Here is a 19,737-nt window from a genome sequence, read left to right as displayed (position 1 = left end):
GTTAGTAATCCCTGCTGCATGGAATACTGCAGGTCACTATGGCCCAACACAACCCTGCAGCGTTGACTTTTGTGACAAGTTACTCTGAGGAAAAGTCAAAGGGCAAGGATTTTAGTCAATCTGACAGGAGTCTTCACAAGTGTAGAGGGAAGTGGGGTCACCCAAAAGGGGTTTTTTCACAGTTCCCTGTGATAAATCTCGGAACCTGTTTGGTGCATCAGGTGCTGAATGAGCTTTGCATGTAGAGTGGTCTCCTCCCTTCCTCACGCTCCATCGTGCAGAGCACAAAAGCTGGCACTAGCTTTTCTTTTCAAAGGCACTGAGACATGCACTCCAGTTAGGCAATGCATTGTAGACATCACTTGCTTTTTCTCCAGCATTGCAGCTGTGAAGTTTGTGTGATGGGCTTCTAACTCAAAAACGTCCTGTGCCCTGTGTAAATACCTGTAACAGGCTGCACAAATGCCAGCTTTTCATAGATTGCTGAGGGTGGCCTTTTGTGAGCTGCTCAAAGTCAGGTTTTGTTTCAAACTACAAAGACTAAAGTACTGCTAGCAACCATAGTGGTAGAAAATGTTCTGTTGCCTTTTATTCCACAAACAAAATACAGCTCCACATGTGGGCAAAAATGAAGCCTTAAACAATAATGCTGCAAATAACAACGCAGCATCTTGAATGAGGACAATTTGCAACAGGTAAATCTTCGGTACATTGCCTTCCTTATGTAAATTAAGTCGGCATGCGGGGTTGTTTGTTTTGTAAATGAATGGGTTCAGTATCGTTGGAAAATTTCCAAGTGGCAAGGTATGAACCATGTTTTTTAGTTACATTTTAGTATGTGCGTATTTCTTTCCGGCTTTGTGTCAGTTACTCCCCATTTCGGGGCAGCTGCTGCTTTTCTCCTCCTTTTCTTGGTGTCATGGGTCTGAATTTCATGGAGATAAAGGCACACTTCAAGTCATGGAGTCGGATCCTGACTGTGGAAAACCTGATAGGTTCAGCTCATGTTTTGAGGTGCTTTGATGAGCAGTTTGGCAGCTCTCCTGAAGAATGCAACCTGTAGGTATTAATAGACCAGAAAATGGATTTAATGGCCTGTGTGCCTGCGAAAGCATTTGCCTGAAGGAAAGCAAAAGGAAACCATTGTATAGCTCTGGTTGGGAAAAATGGTGTCTCCTGCTGAGAGACTGAATTGTGACACTAAAGGGGGTTGTAAGAGTTTTCTGGCTGAAAACTCCTCCTGTGTGGGACCTAAATAGAATTTAATATCAAAAAAGCTTGTCTCCCCTACATTAAAATGTGGGAATACAGGTAGCCCCTGACTGCTGCCAGGGAGATGCCAAAACCCCTCCCAGACCGAATGGGTTGTGCTGAGTTTGCCGTGGCCCCAGGTGCCAAAGGAGGGAATTTCTGAGCCCCACTGCTGCCAGCCTGTGTTGGGCTGGGGGCCCAGCCCTATCCTGTCCTGGTGCCAGGCCAGCTCACTGCCAACCTGGCTTCCAGGGCTGAGTTCTCCCCTGGGGAGGATCAGGAGCCGCTCCCAGCCCCAGAGCTTCAGTGTGAGCTGGGCCAGAAGCCGGATTTTCCTGGTGTCTCATGCATCCCCCTCACCATTTGCAGCCCTGCTGAGATGTATTCACAGGAGCCAGGCAATAGGGACAATGGGACTTAATGGACCAATGCATTTTTTGACCTTCTGCTGGTTTTGATCTCATAATAGTTAAATCAGATGATGTCTAATTTGTTGTAAGTTAATTGGGGGCAATCCAGCAACGGGGAGGGAGAGAGCTCTTATCAGAGTGGGTGATGACACAAACTTTAAGATGATCCATCTTCCCTCACTGCAGAGACACTTGAGCTATTCAAAAACTGTTTTAAGGTGGCCTGAAAGTAATGCTGGTGCCTGGGAAAAGTCCAAACCTGCAGGGCAGCCTGCAGCAGGACAGGACGGGCTGGTGAGGATCCTCTGTCCTGCTGCAAACACATCCTGGCTGTGAGACACACCCCACACTGGTCCTTGAAAGCCCCACTCAAACGCTGTGGTGGTTGTCATGCTTTGAGCACAGCCACGCAAATCTGCATTCAACTGAGCTACTTGAAAGCTCCCATGGGATTTTCAAACTGAGCTTTCTCCTCAGGAAGCTCAGGTGTTGAAGGTGAAGCAAATCATCCTTCTGTTAATCTGGACAGTGCCTGGTTATCCTCTACGTCACACCTGGGGTGGCAGGACCCAGTTTCTGCAGCCTCCTTTGGTCAGTAACCTTTTCAATAAATGGTTTACTGGCAAGTGAAAGCCACAAAGCAGCCACCTCCCAGCAAAATCACCCCTGAAACACTATAACCATTTGCAGAAAATCACCCCAGTTTTTATCCCAGCTTCTACACCCCTCATGGGAGCTCCTCACTTTGGGGAGAGACAATAAAGGTCACAGCTGGGAGGGAGCTGGCACAGGCATACACTGCCCTGCTGAGAACTCTGCTGGAAGAGGGAACGCTGCAAAGGGCCTTGATTGATGGCATAATCCCATCAGCCCCCAGACACACCTCATTATACAAGCCAGTGACAATCAGATCATTAGTTACATTATCCCCCACTGCCTTGGTGCCTGGGAAGTAGCGAAGATAAGTAATGGGATATTTTTAGTTTAAATCGTGGTATGAACATTTTAATTAAAAGCCTATTATAATCAATCTGTTTCTAACATCCTTTCCTCACCCTCATTCATAAAAATTAATTATCACCATGGAAGGCCAGCGAGTGCATATATCCTGCTCCTGGCCAGTGGCAGCTTCAGAGCCTGATTTTGCCACTGCCTGGGTGGCTTTGTGCCCTGAGCCAGCCCAAATTGTGTGCAGTCACCAGGGCAGTTCACCAGCCCAGTGCTGGCCCAGTATGGGGGTGTTGCTAGTCACTTAAGCGAAAGTGATGATCTGCTCAGACATCCAATTGTATCTTGGAGGTGAGCACAGCTGAAAACACCTAGACTTTTAAAAAGAAAATTCTCTTCTCAAAGTGCTAGCATTTTTAAAATGTCCCAAATCTTCACCAAAGTTCTGATGCAGTGGTTATAAAGGTCAGCACAAAAAATGACCCCTCCTAATGGCTGAGAGAGCAGTTAAGAACATGGGGGGACCAGGCAAATTAACACTATGTATTTTCAGTGTTGCTCCAAAACACATTGAGAGTGTAAGAATATGTACAAAATTGATCATTAAAAAAAAAAAAAAATTGACTAGACTTTGCCTTGACCTTTTCAAGACTGGTCCCAGCCTTTATAAACAAAAGGAGACTTAGGCCTTTAGACACCTCATTTGGGCATTAAACTTGTTCCAGCAGCTCCGGAGTTCACAGCAGAAATGTTTCCCCTGCCAAAGAAAAATCAAAAATTTAACTGAGGACTTTTCTTAATTGTTAAAAATATATGTATATATATTAAAAAAGTGTAATTCTAGTGTTATTATCTCCTGGGAAAACCACACAGTGTGGTGTATCTATGAGCAGGGCTCGTACACTTACAAACTGTACAGTTTTCTGAAGTCCCAATAGATTGGTTTGTGCGACATGGAGCTGGCAGCAAACTATTGCCACAAATTAAATAAAATCAGATTGTTTGTAATGTACATTGCAAGTGGCGACTTAACAAAGCAAAAGGGTAAGTCAAAGACCTCGATCACATAAAGTAAGAACATGTAGTTTGGTAAAGAAATACAGTCTCTTCTCCAATAAGAAAACAACTACACTGTTACAGGCTTCCAGATAAATTAACCAACAGCTGCAATAGGATCCATAATTCAACAGTTTGTCCATGAGGATGTTACAGGAAGCAGTGCTGGAAGGCTTCCTAAGCTGAAGGTGATATCATCCACTGCTCTCCTCTTCTCCACCAAGCAAATAATTTTGTTGTTTTGTCATCTGTCAGGTCAGTCACACATGGTTTCCCCTTCATAAATCCATGCTGATTACTTCAAAACACTGGTCTTTAATGTGCTCAGAAACAGTTTTCAGCATAAAGCGTTCCATCCCCTTCCTGGGATCAAGGTGAGACTGACCACCCTGCAGTGCCCTGCAACCCTCTTTCTTGCCCTCCTTGAAGATGCCAATGACATTTGCTTTGTTCCAGTCTTCAGGTTCCTCAGTGTACAAAGATTATCAGGAATGGCCTTGCAGTGACATCAGGCAGCTCCCTCAGCACTCGTACTTCCAATGGGAAGTACCAATGGGTACTTCCCATTGGACCCAAAGGTTTGGGCATGCCAGGTTTATTTGAACACCTAACCTGTGGATAAATCCACAGTGGATAAATCTTCATTGCTGCATAATTCCAATTCTGGGAAATGAGCTAATTTCTGCTGGCTACACCTTTCATTTATTCACATGTAAGAGTCTTTCCCCATCTTCAATCATGGCAGGCACTGCTCACTCAGTTAGGGGAGTTAAAACTTCAATGGATTTAGCAAGTGATGATGCTAACCTGATTTTGTTCCATCTTTCAAACAACCTGACCCCCAGAAGTGAAGTACAACACTCTGAAACTTTGTTATTCTGAACTGAAACATATGTCAAGCAAAAAAACTTGTTAAATTCGAAGAGCTGTGGAGGTTGGATGTACCATTTCTGCACCTACTCATTTTTTCTTCCCCATTTTTCTAGCTGCCTGTTCACCCCTCTGTTCACTGCTCAGTGCTAGAGCAAAGCCCATCTGAACCTTTGAAGGAGGCACACGGTGTTGTGGGGCACTCCTGACATGATTTTAAACAACTGTGTTTCTCCAAGGAACTTTTCTTCCTTCTTTTAAGGGATGGGAGTTGTGCTTATGAGGCAACACAAAGACAAAACCAAAGCCCAGCGTCACCTTCCGCTGCTGGGTGCTCATGGAGGCAGCCCAGCCTGCTAGGCTGGATATACAGGAAAAAGGTGAATTGCTGCTTCTCTCCCCCAGCCTGGGGTGGAGAGATGAAGGCAGCAGTGAAACAAGTGCTCCAAGCACATTTGATTGCTTGTCATGACCTTGTTACACAGGTCCTTTTGGAACGCCTCTTGGTGGCTAGAAGTCACACACACAAATATATATACACACCCACAGACCCTGCTTTGCAGCTGGGATCCCTACTAGTACTTTCCTAGTATCTGCATTATTTGCATTTTGGTGGTGCTTAAGCTAACACTTCTCCCTGGTCATCTGTGGCAGGCTGAGAGAAGTCCCTCACGCTGTGTGGCAGGGAACAGGAGGCTCGGATGGATGCTGAAACACAGAGCCAGGGGAGCACAGAGCAGCTGGTGGAGCAGCTTTTCTCTTTACCCGAGGAGAAAAGGGACAGGGAGAAGCCTTCACCCGTGACAGATGGGTTCCACGAGAAGAGCATGGCAAGAAGTCAAAGCTGAGCCCTGCCTTGGATATTTGGAAACAAACCATTTATGTGGCAAGTCAGTCTCAAATGATTAAAATGGGGATAAAAGGAGTTCTCATGGAAAAGTTATCTGAGGCAGCAGTAGTGACATTTTCTGTCTTAGGTCTAGGGTTTCACACAGATGTCCAGAAAGAATATCTAAAAATATCACACCATCATAGTACAATAATTTATGTGCACATTAATACAGAACACAACATGGTCTAATTAAAGCAAAAAAAATCTATTACACAAGCTGACCTTTAAATAAAAAGAAATTTATTCGCTCTGCACTTACATATTCTCAATCTGACTTTGGAATGCTTTGAATTCTTTCAGTGTACACAGTGAAGAAATTGTTTCTTCTTGACACAAACATACCAATCTTGCATCTGTGGCATGCCTGAAATTTATTTCAGAGGCACCATGTCCTGGAAAATAGGTACAAAATGTGCAAATGCAGTACTGGCTGTTCTGTTTGGGCTGAGCTGGGTGGTTTTGGGCGAGTAGCTCCTCTCAGTGCCTCAGTGTATGTCAAGTGGAATTACACAGGCTCCTCTGGAAAGCAAATTGACAGCCCTGGATGAAAACTTCCATGAGAACTAGACAGCATCTCCACTATCCACTAATGAGCATTCACACACTTGTCTGTGTAAGTGAAATGCTAGAAAATTAGATGCTAAAACACACCAGTGGTTCTCAATCTGACCACAAAACTGAGATACTACATCTCCTGTCTTGAGTCCCCTATCACTCCATCTCAGTAATTCAGGAAAACTGTCCCACTTCCAGAGCTGAGATTACTGGAGTTGCACAAAACTAAATCCATTCCTCATCCAATGAATGGGGGAAAAAACCCCAGGCTTTAAAACCATTCCTGACCAGTACCCAAAAGAAGTTGTCATTTCTTTTACATATATTCATGATTTTCCTGAATCCACAGGTTCTTTTGCAAGAAGACCTGGGATTTTTTTTTTTTCTCCTGCTGTAGAGCTGTCACAATACACAAGTTTTCTTTCGTCAACTACCAGAGCAGCCTGTTATTCATTAAAATCTGTGCTGGATTCCCCGCATTAGGGTCTGCTAAGCCATGGTTCAGAGATTGTCACCCTGTGCTAGTCCAACATGGTGGAGTGTTGTTGTCTCATGAGCCTGCAGAGGAATGGCCAAGGCAGTGGAAAAAACTCGTGCTTTGCTCAGGCATCTGGCTTTTTTGGGAGCTGGCCCGCTGGGAAGGGATCATTGAGGGAGAGCATCACTCAGCAGCTCGGGGCTGTGTTGCAGGGATTTGCCTCCCGCCCACTGCAGGCACCTGACACTGCCTTGCCCGCCCTCCCTTTCTCTCCATCCGCCCCTGAATTTACAGAGCAGCAGCTCCCGGCAGCCCTTCCCAGCTGGACCACCACAGTTTTTCTTCCCTAGTGCCAGTGGTCACTGAGGCAGGGACAGAGCAGGGAGCTCCACCACAGCCTTGGCTGCTGCTCCCATTGGTGCTGTCTGGGATTTAATTCTCCTGATTGAAAGGCCCCTGCTCACGTGTTCTGTGCTTCAGGCTGTGTATGTGTAAATGGAAAATAAACTATAAGATACTATGAACAACTTCAAAAGCTCAGGCACAGCTGCTTGATCCCTGACAAAGAGTGGACAGATTATACTCTTCATTCCCAACCAGGAGAAGAAACATCAGGATTGCAGAAATAAAGAAGTTTCACAAGGAAGAGTCCTGGCCAAGCACACAGAGATCTGCAGCACTGCTGGGAACAGAACAAAATGTACAGGATTAGTTAAAGTGGATAGGCCTTGGATTATGACAATCACAGGTGTTTTATTTTCAGTTCTATTTATTGCCTTCAGATAAAAGGAAAAAAAAAACCAGTTGGCTTTGTCTCTTTGTTTCACACCTGAGCACCAGCTTCTTGGGATATTATCCCACTCCATGGGTGCAAAAGATCTAGCAGGAGGTCCTTCTACCTGTGTCTCTTACTCCATTTTAGGGTCCAGCCTTTAGCTGTGGCATATGAAGAATTCTATCCCTGTTATAAGCTAGACTTCCTGCCCTGCCCATGTGAAGGGTGTCTGGTGCACCTCAGCAGCAGCAGCAGCAGATGCTCCCATGCATCAGTGATTCCTCATGGTGCCAGAACATCATGAAAACAGGGGTGTGGCCTCAGTGCAGGCAGGTGACACCACCCATCTTGGTCCAACAGCCACACTGAAAATATTCCTCAGCCATGACCCAAAGATTTTTATTACTACTTAGTAATGCTTTTCCTAAGAATTGGCATGCTTCCTCTGACTCCTAGCCCTTGCAATACAAGGAAGCACAACCAAGCCTGAGTGCACATCCAGTGTCTCACTACTGCCATCCTCCTCAGTGCCTGCCAGGCCTTGGGTGTGCACTCCAGTGTGTCCATCGCCTCTGCTGCACCCACTGCAGGAGCTATGGGGAGAGGGACAGGGACACTTCACTCCATCTGGTGTGAGCCAAGGAGTGGAATGAAGCTGTGTGAGCTCTCAGTGCCCACTCTTGGCACAGACAAACTTAAAGCAAGGGTTGAAACCAATCCTGACTTAAATCCCTGTGCATTTTGCTCTCATGCACCTTTTTCTTGTCCTATCAATCACTCTTTCCGCCACTTGACATTTTGCTAGCTAATGAAAAATATGTCTGGCCATCTTCCAAGGGAGACTCAATAGAACAACCTTTTCCATTTACTATATGCAGAGGGAAAAGATGACTGTCACATTCACATTCTCTGAAAAATCCCTTCACCTGGGATTTTTCTCCTGGTAAGCTGAGACGCCTCAGAGAAAAAGGAAAACAATAATTATCTCATTTGCTTCTCCTGTGTTTTGCTCCTTTGGAATGTGTTTGGAGATTGTTTGCCAACAGGTGATTGTTTCATTGGTTTCTGGTGTGAATTGTTTTGCCTCAATGGCCAATCAGTGCCAAGCTGTGTTGGGACTCTGAAAAGAGTAATGAGTTTTTCATTCTTATCTTTTTAGCATTCTGTAAGTATCCTTTCTGCATTCTTTAGTATAGTATAGTATAGTATTCTTTAATATAATATAGTATCTTAAAATAATAAATTTGCCTTCTGAGAGCAGGGAGTCAGATTCATCATTCCTTCCTGCCACAAGTCACCCTGCAAACACAATAGGTGACACTCATTTTAGAAACATCCAAGTGTCTCCTGCTGAAGTGTCCCTTCACAGAGGGGTAGCCTTGAGGAGAATACCTTTTGTTGGCCAATCTAGCCATGAACTGCATCTTCAAAACGGAGATTTTTATTTTTGAATGCTTTCAGTTCAGCATTCAGCATGGCACTCTTCAATTGTGCTGCCCAGCAAGGAGTCTGTCCTCACTGCAGACCACACTTCTACCACTGCTTGTTAAAATTGTGTCAATACTGACCAGGAAGAAGAAAACTTCCTCTGCAAGTGAACTATCCAGTTATTGCAAAACAGAAACTGGAGAAATGACTATGACTTCTTGAAGACTCGCATCAATTTGTTAGCTTGTAAGCATCTGTAACTAACAAGATCTTTATGAGCTGGTGGTACTGCTCTTTCAATCACTACTACAAAGTTTCTTTAAAGCAAAACAAAATTAGACTGGAGAAAAATGTTCAACAGTACTACTAATAAATATTTAATTGGATTCAAGAGGAAATAAAGCAAATTCACCTCAGGAATAAAGACTATCCACTCATGCCAAGAAAATCCTCAGCAGTACAGATTCCTCTTTCAAAACGCAAGCAATGCATTTCTAACAAGCAGATCCTATTCCTTCACCAAAGGGAGAAAGGGAGAAGCCGGCAGACATTTCAACAAAAACATCACCAACACAGAAGTATCTGGTTCAGTGCATGTCAGAATTGCTTGTGCCTGGGTGCCTCAGTGTGGCTCATGGAGAGCTTTGAAGCACAAGGGACTTTCTTGAGATGTCCTCTGTCATTCAGGGAGTTGTCACCTGCAAATGAATACACTTCAGGAGAGGGAGATTAAACAAAGAGAAGAAAACCCCAAACCACCCATTTTCAAGAAGAACCTTGAAAATTGAAAACCTGGATATTATGTGCCTGGTGTTTGGAAACACCCAAAGTAAGGCTGAATGTGTGTGTGTAGCTTCCTTTTTGCCCAGCAATTTTCTCTGAGTACCCAGTAAAACTGTTCAGAGGCCTCAACTTTGCAGTAAGAAAAAAAGAGGGATTGGATCATCCCAGTGGCTCTTATTGTTTTCACTTTGTCTTAATTTTACATTTTTTGTTTTTAGAATTTCATTTCTTCAGTTTTCTATCCTATCACCTTTCTTCCCTGATTTTGGAATTTTAGTGGGAATAATTTTGGCAAATTTCTGTCCTTTTTACAGCACCTCATTTGATTTCAGTAGATTTGGTTGTAGTCAGTCCATTTGCAAATTTTCTGTGTTTGTTCAATTGAATTTTATTTGATCATATCTCCTTGCCAGAGAGTTTGTTCCACTTTGTTGTCACTTTGTCCAATTTGGAAGAATTTCTTTTCAGGAAAGGGAGCGAAATCTTGCCATTTCAATGAAGATCAGTTGGGATCACCTTTTGTCTTGAGTGAACATTTCTCTTTATTACAGGTTTATCACCAGTCACTTTTTAATCACCAACAACATTTTCCCTAGCAATGGGCACATCAGTTAATTCATTAATGTGGGAAGAAATTTGGTTCCCCCACCCACTATTCTGTTTTTCTTGCAAAGACAATAAAAAAGGTATTTAAACCCAGTCTTTTGTCTGTATGTATCTCCATAACAACAGCTGGAAACTTATTTATCCTGGCAGCAGAGTGGGGTGCAGCTGGCCAGGCTGGTGCGCCCCATGCGGCTCCCAGGCCCCTGCTGATGTCTGGTGCACAGAAGGGATATGCAACTAAAGCTTTTTCATTATGACAGCAAATCAGCACTTCAGGCTGGGAATTTCTCTTGGCTGAAGATGAGCAACACAAGAAATTGACATATTTCACTAAATCATATATAGGAGAATGGTCCCATCTCAGTTCTCCAAGAGGAGGTGCAGTAGGTTCTGGAAATGTTTAACACCAACCACCATCCATTTCCAGCACACAGCACAACCTGTTTTCTGCAAGCATGTTCAGGGACTGCTACTGTTTAGCAGTGCTGTAAAAAAAAAATCCACATTTCAATGCAGCAGGCTATTTATGAACCTGTACTTTCAAAGCCAGGTGTGCCGCAAAACAAATGATGGTGGTCATTGCTTCTTCCTGGGAGGGTTCAATCTCTCCTACATTACACTTCTGCAGACAAATATTTGGAAAGAAAACCACACCAGCCTCAGGAGACCTTGGAGAGGGCAGGAGCTGAACATCCCACCTATGGCTTGTGCAGCTTCTCCTCATGCTGCCCTATTCCCCACAGCCATCCTGCCCACCCCTGGGCTGAAGGGCAGAGCCCGAGTCCCCATCACTCTGTCCACACCACCACTGGGCACTGGGCACCACTGGGAGACACTGTACCTGGCCCTGGCAACAGCCTGCCTTTTGGCCTTTTGGTTTTTGTCAGGAGGGAGTGGGAAGAAGGGAGGAGAGCAGCTTGTGAGGAGCAGGCACAGCTCATACACATTTGTATAGCGAACACCGCTTCTCCCTCACTCAATTTGTGAGCCCTCTGATGAGGCAGGGGATGAAGAAGGATGGTGAAGGACAGAAAGTTGTTCCTCCCATGGGGGCAAGCACAATGCTTTGTCCAAAAAAAAAAAAAAAAGAAAATAAATTCAGCATTAAATTCAGCATTTTTGCAGGATGACCCAAATTTCTCTTTTAAAATATGCATGAAGCTTTAATCTTGTTCTTTCCCCTGACATATCATTTAAATTCAGAGCAATGAAGGTGTCTATATCCTGGCAGATACTCAGCCCATTTCATTTCAGGTATTCATAAAATATTTCACACACTAAGGATGGCTGACACTACAAAGAGCAATTCCTACATAACTGTAGAAGGTATTATGATAGCATTGACATTTGTATATTATTTGGCAATATTTTCTATTTTTTTTTACTGCCAGGGCAGAAGATGACAAAAGGAAAAAAAATAGTATTGAACACGAGTACAAACAAGTTCACAAGAAACACCTCAGCCTTCGCCCTGTAAGCTACTGACAAAATATAATCTGCTTGCTCTACACATTTCTCTTTTTCAGGCACCACTTGAGTAGCCCAACGGGGGTTGCAGTAGCCCACTCTGCCTGTCTCAAAGCACCACCAAAGCCACGAAAAGAACTTACTACAAGATAAGCCACCACAGCTGGACCGTGAGACAAGCATGGAAGGGAGGAATTTGCAAGAGGAAGGTGCTGACTCCAGGCCTGATGGTGAGACCTGAGGTGAGATCATGAGGCTCTCCATCACTCCTTGTAGCTTTCAGGAACTCTTCAATTCCTCCACGTACTACACACATTACCTGGGCAGCATACACATTTGTAAAGCAGAGGAGAGAGGAGCTCTGAACTGGTAAGACTGTCTTGACACGTCTAAGTCCAGCCTGTCTAGCCCCCATAACCATGATCAAAACCATGATCTGAAATCCATTAATTAAAAATCTGCTCTCTTGCCTCAGTGTCATTGAAATGCAAATCTCAGCAAAACATGGAGTCTAAACTGATGATTTCCCCTTTCAACCACACAATGGTGCCATTCTTAGAGAACAATTTGTTTGACACAAAGCACCCAGGCTCTGGAGACCTCAAAATCTACCAGCACTTAAGCTTATGAATGTTAAAATTGTCACATCAAAACATGAGAAATTAATTGCTACTAACTGCAGGACTTGTCTGATGCACTCAATTTAAATATCATTTTAATTGCTCATTTAACAGAGTTCTACATGGGAAACCATTGTAGCAACACCTTTATGATGACAAATATTTGCAGGAGCTTCAGCAAAAAACACACTGCTGCTGAAATAATGTTTGGAACAGCACAGAATTTGTGAGATGTGACAATTTTAAACAAAATTTCTGTCTGAACAGAACCAGAAATAGCCAACTGTTTCATTTTTCAATGCATAACACCAAAAACTGAAGTGTCTGAATTGCTAAATATCAATATTTCAAAAAATCCACTGCAAATAAGAATAAAAAAATCTGGCATAAATAATAAATTTACAATTATAATATATGATGTATAAATATGTAACATAAGTGCATGTATATGTATACATAAGTAATTATGTAGGCACAAAAATGCCTAATTAAAAAAAAAATCAAACCAACAAACCAACCACTTGGGACATGATTTAGAGATTCCTGGCAAAAAATATAAAGATGCTTGAGTATGTATACAAAAAGCACATTCCAGTTTGATCTTTGATCCTTCTGTATTTCTTATATCTAATAGACTTTTTCTTATTTTAAGGACAGCTCTTCTAAGGTTCTTGAGTTTCTCCAATGCAAGTTCTTTGCACTTTATCTTAGAGAGAACTGAACCACGTGAATCAAAAAACTGAGAACAAAGGCCCTAACCCAGTGTGCTTCTTATCAGTGTGGCCCTTGGAGTTCCAATAAGCTTTTAAAGTGTTAGGAAGCACCACAAATGTGTCCTACAGGCAGATTGTCTACTTGACCTAATGCTCACAGTCACTTTTTGTGAGGACAGGGATGAAGCAAACAGAGAGCAGTGATTCCAAACTTCCAGAAACAACCTGCCATGGCAACAGAGAGCTTCTGGGTGGAACTGTGGCAGTGCTAAAGGAATACAGGACAAGACCAGTGAAAAGTTGCCATAGAGCTCCCAGCAAACGCCAGCTCTGTTCCAAGAAAAATAGGACAGCTGTCAATCTCTGAATGATGACATCTGGTATCAGAGGCACAGTGTAATTCTTTAAATTCTACTTCAAAACTTCTGGGACTTTTTTTGACTTCTGAGAAGCAGGAAGTATATCAGGGCAAATTCACCTGTGGCATAAACCTATTTATTTCACTTGATTTAGATTAGATATGAAATTGGTTCCTACTAGGATTTTAAATTATGATTAGATTTGAAATGTCACTATCAGGCTTCTGAAAAGCAAGTAGAAAGGAAGTGGTGCTGAGCCACCTGGAGAGCAGCCATCCACCTTCCTGAAAGAAAATCATTAAATTCTTCGACCAGAAACCTATCAAGGTAGAAGACTTCTAACAGAAGGACTTCTAAACTTCTGGGTGTCATACTTTCTCTCCCTGAGAGTGGCAGGACTTGCCAAATTTCATTCTAGCCAGCATATAAGAATTGGACTGTGTGTCCAATGATCTGTGGCATCCGTACAAGACCTGTAACAGCCACTGCTTGGAGGAGGGCAGTAATTTCTCTCTTCAGTGCTGCAGGTGGCTGACAAGTTTGAGACACCATTCCAGCTGTTCAGCAGCTCTCCAGGTAATATAAAATGTGCAGAAGTTCTTGTGGCATGAACATCTTCAGCCCTGACACCAACCTTTGTCCAGTCTCAGCCAGGTAGCTCTCACCACTTCAGTGGTGCTCATCAGTGGCACCGGTGGGAAGAAAATGCAGTTTTGATTTATTTAGAGAGTTACTCAGCATGATCTAGACTGAAATGTCCTTCTTTGCATTGTAAATGAATCCTTGTGGGGAGAGGAAAATATTAAAGACCTAGTGTCTCTCTCCCTGTACCCCTGAACCTTGTCTGCAAACATATTCTACTTTAGCAGCAAACAAAAACAATGCTAAATCTTTAAAAATTTGATAAAACTCCTACCTTTAAAGCCCTATGAAACTACTACACACCCTAAGCTTTTCTGACAGGCAGTATTGGAAACTTGGTTTCAGCAACTCCTTTGACAAAAATCAAAATTAATTGCCTTTCTTGTGCCAGCAGACTGTTACATTTACTTCCCACACTGACGAAGATTAGAGGTGCTTTGGTGTGGACACCTTTCCCCAGGTGATGTCATTGTGGATTTGTGCTAAGCTCCATGTTTCATTACCAGTGTCCAGCCTCACTTGCAATACAAAGTATTCAAGTGCCCAGCCATGATCCACCTTCCCTTTCCCACAAAACAGCAGCCTGTGCTGCACAGCAGCTTAGTGAACTCTGGATTCAGATCTAAGCTTACTCACAGCTGGCTTGTGAGCAGCAACAGAGATGTTTTTCTTGCCTGAATTCTATTTCAACCTTGCAGAGTGCTGTTCAGTGGGTGCATCTCCTCCGAGTGCTGGGTGGATGGTAATGAAATGTTCTGGAGGCACAACTGCCCCAGAAGGCCCCAAGGGCAAAATGGATTGTCTGGGAAAGAGTGCACAGTGGGCATGTGGGAATGCTGGGGGGACAGGAGCAAAAGGGGAAACACTGTTCCATCGAAGTTTGGGTGATTAAGTTTTCAAAACATATTTAGGGACTGAAAAATTATAGGATCAATATTTGGGCTAGATGTTTTTAAAAATTCCTTCAAAGTTTTTCCAATTTGACCCTCATAAAAATGAAAGCTTTCCCATAACCCATGATAGGAGAAATTTCTGAGGTTAGTGTTTAGTTCTGTTTTGAAACAGCTCAGTGGTTTTTTGTAACAGTTCAGCAGCAGTGTCTGGTACACTGGAGCAGTATTCTCACACTATTTCAAAGAGAGTTATGAGGTAGATAAAAGCAGGGATAAATTCATGCCTGGAGTCATATGCAGCTTTCCAGGGTGGCAAGGAGAGTAGTGGAAAAGTTAAAATCAAATCCACAGACAAAAGGCAATACTATTTTACCTCATTATTCTTAAATTTAAAGGATTGTGGTAAAGATATTCACCTAAAGAGTCAATCTTGTCAGGAAAACAAAAAACCTTATCCTCTTCTCTAGGCATCTGCTTCTAAATGCAGGAAACCTGGCTATGTGTGACTTTGTTCTGGCCAAGAAAAATTTCTCTGATTAGTCTAGCAAACAGGAAGTAAAGTACAGACTTGTCCTAAGAGGAAAATTAGAAGATGCTAGGTCAAGTTAAAGAAATCTTTTATCCAAGTGCAAGACAGAGGTTCCTATTGCACCTGTGTATGAAACACCATGTAGGCAGTTTCTGTTTGCTTTTAATTTGATCCATTTTCATCTTTCACTTTGCAGTCTCAAACCCATTACTAAATTTCAGACAGGGTGCAAATCACTGGAACCAGGCACCTGTGAGTTTCTTTTCCCCAAAAGAGATCAGAAGCAAGCACAGAGAAGGCTAGAAGTTGAGATGTATTAATTAGTCCTTCCACTGGCAACCTTATCCAGAAGATGTCACCAAAGCACAAGTAGTGCTCATAGTCCCTAGAACAATGAACATAAATGGAAGGACTTTGGACTTGTACAAAAACCATTGAAAAATCAAGAAGGATGTTGAGAGAACACCTCAAATGTGTTCTCAAGACACAGCAAAATCTAGATGGCTGGGCAAGGTGAAACCAGTGCTTGGAGCAAAGGCTCTGAGCACTTTAGAGAACTTGGTCTAGCACAGCAGTGATATGGACACTGCTGCAACCTCAAGCAGATCAGCAATTTCCAGATTATATCAGAGAGGTTTAAAATAATTTCACTTTTTTGTGACAGCTGAATGCAGGTATGAGCCAGCATGACTTATCCTGATTAATGCACTCTGGTTCAGAGCAGATCCTATTGCAGGAAAAGGTTCAACATAAAGAACACAAACCAGGACATCAGGCAGTAGGAATTGTCCTGAGCCTTGAGCCTTGCATTTAGGGGTTTTCTTGACCCTCTCTGGCAGCAGGAGATGAGCCCCATTCCATCATGTTTATCCTTCTCTAAGAAGAAACCCAAACAAATCCACGTGATAATGGTAAAATCTGCAGGTGCTCTAGGACTGACAGTGTGTTGGAGTGCATCAGCACCTGAGTACCTCTCTCCACAGACCTCCCTGACAAACGTGTTCTAGGAGCAATTAGAGCATGAATAACAAAGCTTTTAAACTCAACAGACCCTTATTCAGATATTGTTTACACCATTTTGAGCACAGGGTTAAAAGTAAGACTTGCTTCAGTGGTATTTGTGGTATTATGGGAAAAGATTTTGTAAGAGGTACTCCTAGGAAATTGTGCATAATAGTTACATAATGTGAGAAATCACATTCTCATAACATCATTTGGCAGGTTTAGCCTTATTTCTAGGAAACAGGCTAAAGGAAATGGTGTCCTTTCAGATTCCGTATTAATCAAAGCAATGTAATGAGACCAGGTCTACACTAAAAAGTAATCTGAAGGTATATCTATATGGATTTCCAGTATTCTGAAGCAAACTGTAGCTTAGATAATTTTTGTTATATTATATATATACACACACACTATTAGGAACAATCCATATCCATAACTAGATTTTCAATCTACCCAATGCTGTAAGGAAGTCTTCCATAAAAAACAATGCCACTTTAAAGTCTGTACATCTAGCACCTGCATCCAAAACATTTTTCAATTTCTAAAAATTTACAAAAAATAATTCAACAAGTAATGAGGTAAAAAGAGAACTTCTTTAAAGGCAGAAATAATTTGGGTTTCAAAAAATGAATATCATGCTTCTTGGCTGAAGAAATTCAAATTAAATTCAGGGATCTTAAAAAAAATCAACTTGTGGCACCTAGCCTTGCTGCTCATGTCTGAATAATCAAGCCACTGCTCTGTTTCAGATAAAAAGAAACTGTTTCCTTAGCAATCTCAGAAAGTTAAAAAACACAGCAACAGAAGAGATTTAGCTGCACGCTCATGCTCAAAGCAGTAACAAAACTGCTGTTCTACTACCTTGTCAGATCCCAAGTAATGGCAAACAGACAAAATCAGCATCTTAGACACCCCATAGTCCTGAAGTGCCCTACAGGGTGTAGGCTCAACAAGGTAAGAGGGTCAGGAAGTTAAAAGCACTCCTGGGAGAAATCAGCTGTCTGGTAATTCTCCAGTCTTGTGGCAAGGACCTGCCTGCTTCAGAGAATCCTTTCCAGAAAGATCCTCTCTTTTGTCTCTCTCTGTGAAAAAAGGGATTTGCTTTCTATTTCTCTAAGTGAGAATAAGCAGAAATGGAAGGAGTGGAGCAAGCTGATTTTTTTAGCATAAGCTAAAACTGGACATGAGGTCTGGTTATGAACAAAGATCCTTCTGTTTGTCACACTTTAAGAAGGTCATAAAGCTTTGCTTAAGCGTAAATTGACATCAAAAGCCAATGCTTGATTAGGCATAATTTGGGAGATTAGGCAATGTAAAGAGGCATCCATCCTTTCTGTGTAGAGCAAAATCACAATTTCAGCCTCTGGGAATCTCTGCCTGCAGGTCTACCAGCCAATAAATCACTGGAAATGCACAGGCTTTTTATTACAACAATCCTCCTCCATTACATAAACTCATTTCTTTCTCGCTTTGTCATAAGCTAAAAGAGGATGTTTGACAATAAACACAATTGTAATTTATTTGCTGCTGTTTGTGCAAAACCTCCCTGCTTACACATAGACCTGGACAACCAGGATGATTAGGAAGTAAGATGATATTAACCAGGCAGAACCAGCATGGTTCAACTAGGTAACTGAGGAGATATTTACAGTTTTCAATTTGAATAAGATTTCATTGTATACTTCTGTGAGCAAAGATACTTACAGAGAAATTAAAACAAGTCAAGTGATGCTAAAACCCACTTTTCCCTCTTTTGGTAATTTGCAAGTAGATCCAGATTCTATTCTGTGTAGACATTACAGTTGGCCCTGATGGTAGACCCCAAGACTAGGGTTTTTTTTTTAAGAGCTTCCAAATGAAGCTGGAAGCTACTGTAAACTATGAAACTATGTGCAGTTGAAAAAATCCCATTTTATTTCACATATTAATCTACTCTACTGTATTTTCAGCCTGTGCTTAGTAGAGTTTGCGGTTGTTATAGCAGTTAAAAAGTGCTAATGAAGGGAAAATTACTAGTTCTTTACACCCAATTTTATATTCTGAACTGTTGTCTATATTCCTAGAGGATATGATATTACATACTGCTCCTTTATGATGTTTTATCACACATAGCTACCTGTTCAGATTTCTTATACTCTAAGGAGTTACAGTCTTGGAGTTTCTGTAGCTGGTCTACCCACAGGACAGACTGTTTAAAAGTGGCATGGAAAATGTAAGTAAATAAGTGTACCTTTAATTTAACTCAGAGCTTTCCTTCTTGAGGAGCATACATTAGAACTGATCTCAGTTTCTTTTCTGAGTGGAATTGAAATCTCATTGCAGGGAACAAAAGAGACACTTCAGAGCCACACTATTGTGGTGATGGTGATCTACTGCCAAATTTGGCACTGGTTCCAGGAGCAGAGATTTGAGCTGACATGTCACAATGCCATTTAAATTAATTTGGCATCAAACATCAGAAAGGTTTGTCATCACCTTCCTGTAGCACAAGTACAGCAATCTGACAGACACAGTAAAGGCTGTGGCATTTTTCTCTGTCAACTTGGGTTCTCAGTGTTCATTTTTCAAACATACCTCTGTTATCTATGTTGCTCCGCTGGAGCTCTTGGAGGGTGCAGAGACAGTTCCTACTCAAAACACGGTGGGTATGAGGCTGTGTGAGCTCTGCCTCCTGGTCCTGGCTGTACAGCCTGCTCCCTTAGCTGAGGCATCATAGCAGTGATCAGAAATAGCAGAACTGAGGGTGATATGAGAAGAATCTGTCTTTCGCTGGTTAAGAATATTGGCAGTGTCTCTGATGAGATGTGGCTCTGACAATTGTCACCCCAGCAGCAGCAGTACTTCTTACTCCAGGATTTTGCTCCTGAATCAGGATTTTTTCAGGTATTTTCTGTCAAAGTGCAGTGAGCAAAAAGAAGTCTGAGCAGCACCATAACTAATTAGAGACTACTATTAGGAAAAATGGAAAAGAAGGTTAACTGAGCTCCTGTGACCATTCAGATGCTTAAGGACTGGTAATTAGGATAGGCTGTGGATAACTCACAGGCTTAACCTGAAGTATATAGTTAAGTGCACGACTGGATGGAAGCCTGCATTGTCAGCCACTGAGACACTGGAGCATTCTAGAATTTCAGGCATTTTGTGGTACAGAATCCTCTCTACTAAAACCTGGAGCTTTTATGGGTCTGAACCTGTAATTTACTTTATAAGCAAATCAATGGAGAAATTTAGACTTCCATAATTTTCTCTTAGCGTGAGTGTAAGCTGGTTTGAAATAAATCACAGCAAGCAGGAACATACTAGACAACCTATAGACTTTCATACCTCAACTTACACATCTGTCTTTAAAAAACCAAACAACGAAGCAGAAATATGCATGATTGTTAGTTTTTTAATTTGGTAAATGACAGCATAGTTTCATATAAAACAGAAAAAGAACCATGCTGATCAGCCACCCACA

General features: G+C 42.3%; 1 long non-coding RNA gene across 1 annotated transcript; it reads right to left on the bottom strand.

Annotated features, from left to right (window-relative positions):
• Positions 1-859: 859 nt before the first annotated feature.
• On the bottom strand, positions 860-18,641 carry LOC135298076 (uncharacterized). The gene is made up of 3 exons (XR_010360048.1): positions 18,508-18,641; positions 3,251-3,366; positions 860-1,057 (listed from the first exon to the last, which is right to left on the bottom strand). It is a non-coding gene; the product is annotated as an uncharacterized LOC135298076 (long non-coding RNA).
• Between the last annotated feature and the right edge of the window lie 1,096 nt (positions 18,642-19,737).

The sequence above is a fragment of the Passer domesticus genome, chromosome 3, assembly GCF_036417665.1.
Source record: "Passer domesticus isolate bPasDom1 chromosome 3, bPasDom1.hap1, whole genome shotgun sequence".
NCBI lineage: Eukaryota > Metazoa > Chordata > Aves > Passeriformes > Passeridae > Passer > Passer domesticus.
This window is presented reverse-complemented; position numbering and strand designations above follow the sequence as displayed.